General features: G+C 44.5%; 1 protein-coding gene across 3 annotated transcripts in view; it reads left to right on the top strand.

Annotated features, from left to right (window-relative positions):
- The first annotated feature begins 4192 nt into the window (after positions 1-4192).
- Positions 4193-11998, top strand: part of znf609a (zinc finger protein 609a) — a 32269-nt gene continuing 24463 nt past the window's right edge. For 2 of the 3 annotated variants that reach the window (XM_026172378.2, XM_026172380.2), the window contains exon 1: positions 4220-4588. The gene's annotated coding sequence lies outside the window, so the exon portion shown is untranslated. Of the gene's footprint in view, positions 4589-11998 lie in introns of all 3 variants that reach the window. The other variant, XM_026172379.2, reaches the window with a different exon arrangement.

The following is an 11998-nucleotide window of genomic DNA, read 5'->3' as shown; positions in this document are numbered from 1 at the left end:
TTAGCTCCGGGCTTTAATAAGTTTCCCTTCCATTCACCTGTTTCTCTCAGCGGTCAGCTTTAGAAACCTGCTGCACAGCCGCGAGCAGATCGGGATGTAAAGCATGAGCAGAGCTGGAGTTTAAACTCTGAGGAGATAATGTGGATCCCTCCGCGGACTGCAGCCCAGAGACAGCACGGAAATAATGACGGCAGACAAACAGCTCTCTCCTTTTATTGAGCCGTCAGCTCCAGTTAAGCTGAAGGGGGAAAGTGTGCACCGGCCAGCGCTCTGCCTCTGAAGAGGATTGTGTTTCTTGGCTGGTGCGGCTGCTATGAAACCAGAACCTCAGTCATCTATTTCACAGCCGCCGTAGCTGATGCTCTTCTCAAATCTGTGAGAACATAACGGTGCAGTTAACTCTGCTGCAGCGTCACTTGTGTAGGAAGAGGCCTTTTTAAGGAGCTGAAGCTTTGTAAGGAGGAGCAGCAGGTTTATTATCAACAAGTCTGACAAGAAAATCGACGACTTTATGAAAGTGCCTCTTACAGTGGAGCTTACGGCCACCTGTTTTCACTCAGCCTTCACGATGGATGGATTTGGTTTGGAGTTTCCCTCACGAAGCCCCCGCAGAGCTCCGTATCAGCTCCACGGGCTTTATCTGTTCACTCTACTTCTAATTCGCCACGCTGGCAGACTGTCACTCCGAATCACCACGCAAACATAATCCTGATTGATTCACAGTCTAATTTCAGGTGGCACGTGATTAACTCATCAATCACGTCTTCCCACACACTCCAAACACCCCGCCGAGGGGCAGAAGGATGCGGAAGCAGTTTTTTTTTCTCGCCCTTTATTTAGTCTGATGCCTGCCAGGTGAGGTGAATCTGTGGACTCAAATGTGAACAATTTGCCGCTGTTATCAACGACAAAACTGCAAACGAATAATCAAAACAACTAAATAATTGATGCTAAATAAATGTTGAGCGCCAATAAGTTTACCTTGTGGTTCAGGAGCAACTGAAGTATTTGTTTGAAGTATTTGTGTGTTTTTCCAGTTTTCCTTTTTTTCCCTTGTTATGGCCACTTCCAGGTCTGCCAGGTTTCTAACAGCTCTCCTAAAAGGTGTCCACTGTCATTTCAAACATGTCTGTAGTTGTTTGAACCATCAACCAGCACAGATCAACAGGGAGCTTCTGGAAGTATGAAACAAAGAATGTGCAGCTGAACTGAAGAATCCACCTAAGCAGCCGCTTTACTGTTGATCTGGTGAATAGCAGTGTTCATAACTGCACATCTGCAGAGGCTTATCTGAAGAGTTTCAGTCAGGTTTCAGAGCTCATCACAGCACAGAAACAGCTTTAGTGAAGGTTACAAATGATCTTCTTATGGCCTCTGACAGTGGACTCATCTCTGTGCTTGTCCTGCTAGACCTCAGTGCAGCGTTCGATACTGTCGACCATAATATCCTATTAGAGCGATTAGAACATGCTGTAGGTATTACAGGTACTGCACTGCAGTGGTTTGTATCATATCTATCTAATAGACTCCAGTTTGTGCATGTAAATGGAGAGTCCTCTTCACACACTGAGGTCAATTATGGAGTTCCACAGGGTTCAGTGCTAGGACCAATTCTGTTTACATTATACATGCTTCCCTTAGGCAGCATCATTAGAAGACATAGCATACATTTACACTGCTATGCAGATGACACCCAGCTCTATCTGTCCATGAAGCCAGATAACACACACCAATGAGTTAAACTGCAGGAATGTCTTAATATGTGCGTTGAAGGACATGTCCTGGTCAAAAATGACTCCAAGGTTCCTCACAGCGTTGCTGGAGGCCAAGGTAATGCCATCCAGAGTAAGAATCTGGTTAGATACCATATTTCTAAGCTTTTCAGGGCCGAGTACAATAACCTCAGTTTGATCTGAATTAAGAAGCAGAAAGTTAGCGGCCATCCAGGTCTTTATGTCTTTAAACAAATATGTAAGACTGCTTACTTCCATTTGCGCAACATCTCTAAAGTTAGAAATATCCTGTCTCAGAGTGACGCTGAAAAACTAGTTCATGCATTTATTACTTCCAGGCTGGACGACTGTGATTCATTATTATCAGGAAGTCCTAAAAACTCCCTGAAAAGCCTTCAGCTAATCCAAAATGCTGCAGCAAGAGTCCTGACAGGGACTAGAAAGAGAGCAGATTTCTCCTGTTTTGGCTTCCTGTTAAATCCAGAATTCAAATCCTGCTGCTCACATACAAGGTCTTAAATAATCAGGCCCCATCTTATCTTAATGACCTTGTAGTACCATATCACCCTATTAGAGCACTTGGCTCTCGCTCTGCAGGCCTACTTGTTGTTCCTAGAGTATTTAAAAGTAGAATGGGAGGCAGAGCCTTCAGTTTTCAGGCCCCTCTTCTGTGGAACCAGCTTCCAGTTTGGATTCAGGAGACAGACACTATCTCTACTTTCAAGATTAGGCTTCAAACTTTCCTTTTTGCTAAAGCATATAGTTAGGGCTGGACCAGGTGACCCTGAATCCTCCCTTAGTTATGCTGCAATAGACGTAGGCTGCCGGGGATTCCCATGATGCACTGGGTGTTTCTTCTTCAGTCAATATGTATTAACAGACCTCTCTGCATTGAATCATATCTGTTATTAACCTCTGTCTCTCTTCCACAGCATGTCTTTATCCTGTCTTCCTTCTCTCACCCCAACCAATCGCAGCAGATGGCCCCGCCCCTCCCTGAGCCTGGTTCTGCTGCAGGTTTCTTCCTGTTAAAAGGGAGTTTTTCCTTCCCACTGTCGCCAAAGTGCTGCTCATATAGGGGGTCATATGATTGTTGGGTTTTCTCTGAATCTATTGTTGTACAATCTACTGTACAATATAAAGCGCCTTGAGGCGACTGCTGTTGTGATTTGGCGCTATATAAATAAAATTGAATTGAATAACTAAAACCTTTAATATGCTCTGTAAAGAATTCAACTCAAGAAGGTTGGAAGTCGTTCACTGTGGATACTGGGATTTGTGATGCATCATGGGATGAGAAGGTCCTTCGGTGTTTAAAGTCTTGAATCATTCTTCATTTCCTTTTATTTTGTAGGAAAATGAGAAATGGGTGGAGTGGTTTAATGACACCTGTGCAAACATGAAACTGCAATATCTTTGTACAATTCTAACGAGCTTAAAAGTCAATATTTGGCATGAACACCTTTTCTGTGAGGATCTTCAGGAACAGTTCTCCAGGCTTCTTCAAGGACATTCAAAGTTCTTCTTCGGATGCTTCTGCCTTGTGTTCTGTTCTCTGTCAGGATGATCCCACACTGCTTCAGTGATGCTGAGGTCTGGGCTCTCATGGTGTTCCACTGGGTATTTATCTAAGTATGCTTTCACTGCACTGGCAGTGTGTTTGGGATCACTGTCATACTGAAAATGAAGCTGCTGCACATCAGATGTTTCCAGATGTTACTGCAGGGTGGGTTAGCACTCTAGCACCCACAGTTAGAGGTCATTTTCAAGTTTTGTGTAATGGTAGATGCCCCACGTCATCACAATAACACCATAACGTTTTTCAGAATCACACACTGCATGAATAAATCTTGAACTCAGATTTTTACCAAAGATTTCAGCCAATTCCCTTCAATCATGTAGGTAAAGATAATAAAACACACTACACTGTTTTATTATGTCATGGTCATAGGTCAAAGGTCAGGTTCACAAGAATTGGGAAAAAACTTTTGTTTCCACTGGATCAACTCCAAACACAAAATAACTTTTTGTTTTAATGCTTTACAACATTATTATTTCAGAACATTATGTGGCTTCACAATAACACAAACATTCATATACTACACCAGATTTACATATTACCGGTGTTGACATCAGCACAAATAACCAATGAAAACATGCAGAATTCCACAAAGCAGGCTGATGGCAGCATGTTAAGAACATCATAAAACACGTTTCATGAAGTTTCATGAAGTTTCAGTGTAGCCCCTGCCCTTCAGTGGGAGTTGCTCTCTGAGCTAGTGTAGGTGTGTTTTAATTATAAAAGATACTTAACCCAGATTCAGAAAATTACTGTGTGATAATATATTAATAACAGTATTATTAATGTGTAAGAAGTAAAATATGGCTTACTGTAACCTGAGGTGTAAGAATGAAAGCTTAAAACGGCTGTTGTGTGCGCATGCGCTGACTCCAGGTCCAGATCCAGCTGTCCGGGCTTTGGCTGCATTGTACTCAACAGCCATTTAGCCCCGCGGTGCTGTTTGTCTGTCTGCCGCTGTCTGTGCTTCTGTTAGTGGGAATATCGCCGACGTGGGAACTCTGGGAATATCACAGTGCTTCACGGAATGCCTGGAACTAGCTGTCCCCCCGGCCAGCGCGGAGAAGCGCCCGTTAAACGTCGCCGTTCGCAGCCGCTCTCCGCTTTTCTCCGGGATGTGACCGTGTGATGGCTGCGGTCCAGTGAGCTGGGAGCACGTTGACTGGTCCGCCTGTTTGCCCAGCAGCTTTCGGAGCTTGTCCTCATCGTTTCACCGGGATTTATCGCAACCTATGGAGTGTACATGAATATTGGTCGGACAGGGATTCCAATCGGGGTAAGTGGGGGCATCGGAGGGGCACCCTGTCTGGGTTTTGGATCCACTTCTTTAAAACGCGGGATAGCCTGCTAGCTATCCTGGGGGTTAGCTCAGGAGGCTAACTGCCGTCTTTGTCTGGAGAGACCGGGAAGCATGCGTCCATCATCGGACACGTCCTCGCCTGACCCTCGCCTTTACCCAGCAGCAAAAATTAAAACCTCCGTATTAAGCCAGACATATTTGCGGATATATTTAACGGTTTGCGTCGCGGTCACGGGGTAAACTGTTCGCAGTGAGCTGCCTGTGATGCACAGAGCTTTTGAAGCATCGCTGTGATGTTTTTGAGCTTCTGCAGTATTTCATTATCTCCTGATGAGTGATTTAGATCAGAGCTCTGGTGTCCTGTCAGACACTGTAGCCTGCTGCTTAATAAAAGCTGCCCCGTCAATGAGAAAACACCACCCGCCGAGAGGTGGTGTTCAACGGTTGTCCGATAATGGATCGCGGGGAGGCTGAAAGCGCCGCATCGGTAATTGTGTCCACCAGGCGACCAATAGGACGTCAGGTTACCCGTTACACGCACTGAGTGTGTCCTGCGTGCTGTCGGTGTGGCTGGGTCCAGCTTCAGTGGCTGCTGTGAGGGCTGCGGACCGTCATGATTGTTTTAAAGTTCAGCAGAGAAGGCTAAATTCTACCTGGCTGGGCTGAAAGTAGCCTGCGTCCGATAATGGATCTCGCTAGCATTGCAGCGGGCCACGGTGGGCCTCGGATTAGCTAGTTAAGCTGTGCTCGGTACCTGCGTGTTAATCGGTGCTGGAGGTGAAGCCCTGATGCCCCAGAGTGTGGCTGGTGACAGTTTCAGGGCTTTAAAGCCGCTGTGGGGCGGTGTTAGCTTTGTGCTAGCATGCAGCGAACTGAGCTCCCGATAAACCCAGCTAACATGAGCTAGCACCAGTTAGCTCAGGTGGCTCCGGGTTTAGTTCTAGCACGCATATCCTTCTTTTACCCAGCTTCACACACCCAGAACCGTACGACTTGCTGCCCCAAAGACACACACATGCAAATGTGCAGGAGGTCCTAGCGAAGGCGATGTTTGAAAGCTAGCCACATGATGTAAATACCCCCTCAGATGGATTTCCTGGATCTGCTTTGTTTGTCACTGTGATGCACAGTTCCTAGAAAAGTTGTAGTTGGCATGAGTGAATTAAACCTCCAGCTGCAGCACGATAAATGTCACATTATTGTGGCTGTGTAACATTAGACGGTGACTGCAGGCCTATAAATGTACTGTATGTGGGCTAACCTGCTGGACTGAACTCACTGTAGTGCTCTAATCTCGCTCTGAAGCAACACCTGCATGTGTGGAGACACACAAAAGGGCACAGCAGGCATTGCATCGTTATCTTTGTAGTAAGTACACTGACACTAATGGGAGGTGTGTTAATCTGATGGGGAAATCAATAGATTAGGAGGTCGTGGCTTCTAATCTATTGATGTGTGTTCACAGGCGTGAATTCGCCACCTTTGTTTTTGTGTCCTTAACACGAGTTTAACATGTGCTGATTCCTGTCCGTGTCCATGAAAGGAGCAACTTCCAAAAGTGTGAATCTGGAATTTATTCAACTCGTGGTGACTTTGGTTTAAAATTTAAAACACAGTCCGTACTGAGAAATTGTTCTCTGGGATTTCTGAAGGTCTTCAAAAGTTCTTCTTTGGACATTAGCTGCTTTTTCACTTCACTCTTTTTAAATCCAGTCCTTGTACCTGACCATTTTCAGAGTCGTGCTTTTTTGTTGTTATTGTGTTTTTGTTTTTTTGAGCGTTTCTACTCTGAATCATTCAAGCATAAAAGGGCTGGAAGGGTGAATCAGTGTTTTGTGTGTGTGTGTGTGTGTGTGTGTGTGTGTGTGTGTGTGTGTGTGTGTGTGTGTGTAAATAAGACGCCTGAGCAAAGATAACTCAGATGTTTTAAGTTACAAATTAAAGCTCTTTGTTATGACGAAGATACCAGTTTGTCATATAATGGCATTTATGAAAACTTTGCACATCTCAGCGTGGTGTGCGGTGTTTCCTTAGGAATCGTAAATGGACTGATTCTTGTAGAGCACTTTTCTACTCTCCTGGAGTTATTCAAAGCGCTCGATACAACATGTCACATTCTCCCAGTCACACCCATTCTCACAAGAACTTTCTCTATACTTAGTGCTGTCTAACTACACACACACACACACACACACACACACATACTCCGATGGATGCATCAGACACAACTTGGGGTCAGTATCTTGCCCAAGGATACTTGACATGCAGACTGGAGGAGCCGAGGATTGAACCACCAACCTTCCGATCAGTAGGTGATCAGAAGGTTGAGCTACAGCCACCGCTGTGAATGAATGTGAGAAAACTGGATAAGTGGAAGCAAAAAAACGTTTTTTAAAAACTCTTGTTCTTAAGAAAGAGGGGCAGATCCAGCAAAGACCTGGTGCAGGCCCTGAGAGGTGCATCTGGACCTTCAGCTGATCATCTACTGCTCACTGAAGCTTCATCAGAAATGGTCTCAGTAGCAGGACGGCTCTCAGGAAGCCATTCTTAAAGAAGTAAAGCAGGAGGCAAGGCTGAGGTACGAAAGTTACACAAGAACTGGACTGAAAATGGGTCTGATGGAGCGAAAGATACAAATCATGGTCCGTATGTACGGAGGTGGTCAGGAGAGAGGTCCGACAGTGAGCCTGCAGCCGTGTGTGAAACACGGTGGAGGCTCTGTCGTGGTTCGGCCTGCTGTTCAGCCGGTGCCGTTTGTGACCGTAGAAAAGTACCGTCAGAGTTTGATCCACCCCGCAGTAACATCTGGGAACATCTGATCAGCAGCTGCTTCATTTTCAGCACGATAATGATCCCAGACACACTGCCAGTGCAGCGAAAGCACACCTGGACAAAACACACACAGTGGAAGTCCATGGTGGTTAGGTGTTAGGTGGTTAGGCAGGCATCTTCCATTACTAGGTTTACCCTGGGGCTTCCTCATGCCCAGCTGGAATGCCTTACCCCGGAGTTGAGAGCCTCAACTGGCTCCCATCAATATGGAGGAGTAGCAGCTGCTTGAGAATAACCAAACTCCTCACCCTATGCTAACACGTTGGAGGAAGCTGATTTCCACTGCTTGCATCCGAGGTCTCGTTTTGCTTTTTGAAATGACTAGCATGGCCAGTGCTGACTAGTGATAATAGTGACAACTAGCAAACTAGTCCCACACATTTGATTAGTTCAAAATCAAACCAACTTTTTCTCGATGCAAAGTCTCTCTGTCTCTCTCTCTCTCTCTGTACTTCAAGAACAGTTCCCGTCTAAAAATCTGTTTTCTTCATTATTCGCTCGTTGTTTACAGGCTGTCGGCGGCTGTTTTTATCCCTTTTACTCACTTCTGAAAAGAAAACCTAATTTCTGCCGTTCAACAGGCTTCTGAACAAATGTAAACTTTTTAAAATTAAGCAAAATGCAAAACGCTGTGTCTCTAATAAAACCGCTGTAACTTCAGAGGTAATGTTCATGTGTTGATTAATGGTTTTCTTTCGTTTTTCATGTACTGCAGAATATTTTTATAAAATCCCAGAACAGGAAAATCTCCTTCATGTTTTTCTGTGTTTTATCTTCAGCTGCTTTGACACAAAGGCCTCACTGTGACGCTCACATCTTTGATAAAGTCTGGAAAGTGTCAGCTTCCTTTTTATAGATACAAAAATATATAAATGTACTGATCTGAATTATAATATTTCTGACTGTCTGAGGAAAAATTTCCCAGATTTAAATCGAATCGAATTGAATCAAATCGTGGATCGAATCGATTCTAGAAATGAGTGACGATACCCAGCCCTAGCACCCTATGCATATAAATATCCTGCAAAAATGTCTATGCCTATGCCCTATTGGAAACCCCCATTGAATTCATTGTCGAGGCAAATTAAATAATATCTTATTTAAAGCATTAAATTGTATATATGTACTACAATAACGGTTGTTTTGCAAGTTTTTCCTGGTTAAAAGTGAGATTTCAGTGTGCGATGATGCACAGCTGGCCCACAGCGAGTGGCTTTTCCCACTGTGTTTGTTCACAGCCAAAGTCCTGATTTATACAAAATCACCGTTGACGTAAGTCAAAGCCGTCAGGTAGAAATTTGTAAGCCGTGTGTGGCTAAAGTTATCTAGGGAGAAAAACCCTTAGACCACAGCATGAAAGTGGGAGTTTTATTGTTTTTTCAGTGTGTATTTAACATGCAGACCTATTCTAGTAACCCCTGTCCTCATTGGTTATCTCGAGCAGGGCAGTTACTGCTCTGTTGCTACTCTCAGACCTGATAAGCTGATGCTTCACAGTAAACAAGGACCCAAAACATGCTGAGAAAGCAACCAAAGAGCAGCCCAAGAGAAAGAAGGGCAGTAGTGTTAAATGTCTGAGTCGATCAGCGGACTTCAGGCCGGCTCGGCATCCAAACAGAAGACGCCACCGTGGACAGAAAGACCCAGAAACGGGCAGCAGCTGAGGCGCCTGCAGTAAAGGTCTGTCTCTCAGGGAGGAAGCATGTCGAGTATGAAGTGTATTTTCTCACTGAAGCCACTTTTCGCTGTAATGTTTGAACACGTTAACGGTTAAACAGGATGCGGGTGTTTCCACTTCTGGCTCTGACAGTTGCATGACAGAGCTCTGCAGGTGAACCGTTCTGTGTTTAGTTTGTTTTCTGGCGGTTGTCGCATCAGGCCCAGGAGGCGCTGCTGCTCACTTCACCCTCATCACCTGAACCGTGACTAAACCGATGAAGGTTTGCACGTGTGGTTCAGAGATGTCTGATTCTTCAAAGTAAGTAAGGAGGAGTCACAAACCCGTCCTGAGTCTAATCTTAGAGACAGTTTGGGTGCATGAAACGTGGTCGTCCGTGTGCAGCATGTCAACAAACAGCCAAACAGAGTCAGCCTTCCAAACTGTCCACAGAAAACAACACAGACACTGAGTAAATAACTGGAAAGCAGGTGGAAAATTGTTGGAAACTACAAGGAAAATTATGAAAGGAACAATAATCAATGACTAATCTAAAAGGACTGGAAACTGTTCAAAATGAGAGGAAATTATGAGAGAAACACAGCAAATGACTCATTAACATCAGAAAGGGAAATGTGAAAAATGATTAATGGACAGAGTTGGAACAAACTGCTGTAAAGCATGGAAACGACGACACGTGAAATTATTAGAAAGAACAAGAAAAATGTAAAAACAGCAGGAGCTGCTGCGGCTCGCCACGGCGCCGCTGTATTAGGACCCATAATGTCAATCGGTAGAAATGAGGCGTGGACAGCAACAGGGCTGGAACCGCGTGGGCTGACCTCTGACCTGTACCGGTGCGCTCACCCTCACGGTCTCGTGTTGGGGATGTTTTGTTTAGCTTGAGGTTGAACCTTTGGCCTCGAGGTGTTTTTAACCACATGGTGTCGTCACGCTGCTCAAAGATGTTTAAGAGCTTCTGTTCCTCAGTTTGAATTTCAGGATTTTGAGTGAACTCTGTCTGTGGCTTCATCTGTCAGTATAAGGTGGATTGTCCCTCACAGGAGCACTTTGTGTTATCGTCATCATCAGTGTCCTCAGCACTGTGTGTCTGCTGTAAGCACCTCAGTGTCTGACCTGTTTTCACTGGCTGTAAATCCCTTTGCTCCACTGCAGCCACGGTTGGGTGTTTGCACCGTGTCTTCACATGAACCGGCTGTTAGCTGCATGGGACTTTTTCTTCTGTTTATAGCGTCTTCAGACTGCCAGACAGTGTTGCCAACTTAGCGACTTTGTTGCTATATTTAGCCAGTTTTCAGACCCCTTACCGACTTTTTTTCTAAAAAAGCGACTAGCGACAAATCTGGCGACTTTTTCTGGTGTTATTGGAGACTTATTTATGACGACTTTTTGACGTGAAAACGCGGATCGCTCATACTCTCAACAGGCAGCGGTGCTGCCGTGGGCACCTCGCCCGTGCCAAAGTGCTCACAGGCGGAGGACAGTCCTCCCCCAGCTGCAGGAGACGTTCACACCTGTGCGCCCAAACTGCAAATGAATCGCGCATGAGCGAAGCCGCTGCTCCTGCACTGACTGTAACGCAGTCAGTTCTTCCTTTACTCTTATGCTGTTTTGTGGATCACAAGGTTTAAAACTACTTATAAACACAGACACACCAAGTAACTCCGCCAGAGCGCCAATTTCGGGTCACTTTTGCCGGTCCAAGCCCGGGTAAACAAGCAGGGTTGGAATTGTGACATTAAAAAAAAACAATAATTACTAAAAGAAATTTAATTTGTAGTTCTAAATAAACTCTAAATGCATTTAGGATGTTTTTTACTCACTTTGTCTCTTCCACGATGTTATTTCTCTCTCCAACAGTGTAGGTTACAATTACATTAGCATGACCAATTATGCAAATTAGGCGATGACGTCATTTGGCGACTTTTAGGACCGCCAATAGCGATTTTCCTTACTGAGGAGTTGGCAACACTGCTGCCAGACATTTTTGTTTCTTAAATGCAGAGGAGAGGATAATAAACAGCTGAAGCACTTGTAGATAAATGACGCCTGAATCCTGCTTTAATGGCCGTGTAATCATTAATAATTGTGCAAGGAGGGTTCTATAAGAACATTTAAAGCTCGTAAAGTGGAAAATATCTGGACTAAACTGAGTATCGGGATTAATGTTGAATATGTTGTGACCGATGTCCTCATGGGTGCTGATATCAGTACCGATCAGAGTTGGCTTGTCTTTGTTTTTGGGGTCAAAACGTGCATTTATTTTATTTTTATAAGCCAAATGTAACTTGGCTTGAATAAATGAAACCTTAATTAAAAAATGTTTTACGTCAGTGACAGATTTTGTCGTTTTCTCTTACTGGACGGTCAAACTTGGTGCTGTGTGGTGCAGCATTGATGCGACAGCATGTGAATGCAGAGGCAGAGTTACTGATACCAGTAACTATCTTATAAAGGCAGCTGTTGGCAGAGCACCGGGTCATGATTTATGAGCTGAATCCCCGTCAGTCTGAACACATATGAATGATCACTAAGTCAGTTTTACTTTGCACAATAATGAGTTCACACAATAAAGCACACTGTTCAGCTTTTTGTGTGCTTGTGAAAGTGTCTTGTTAGGACACTTGGATAGGGATGGGTATCGTTTAGGTTTTATCCGGTACCGGTGCCAAACCGGTACTTTTGAAACGGTGCCGGTGCTTAAACGGTGCTCGAACCGGTGCTTAAAGAATGGAGAACACAAACTTTGTCCAAAAATCTCTTATGTTTTTATTTTTAGCAGTCTTTTTTTTTTTTCTGCAAAAATGGTAACCTAGTTAGCCTTTTCTGTTGATACAACATACCTCCTTTGGTTGGAACCGATGCTTAAACAATGG

The sequence above is a fragment of the Astatotilapia calliptera genome, chromosome 7, assembly GCF_964374335.1.
Source record: "Astatotilapia calliptera chromosome 7, fAstCal68.1, whole genome shotgun sequence".
Lineage (NCBI taxonomy): Eukaryota > Metazoa > Chordata > Actinopteri > Cichliformes > Cichlidae > Astatotilapia > Astatotilapia calliptera.
Note: the sequence above shows the minus strand (reverse complement) of the source record. Positions and strands in the feature narration are given on the sequence as shown.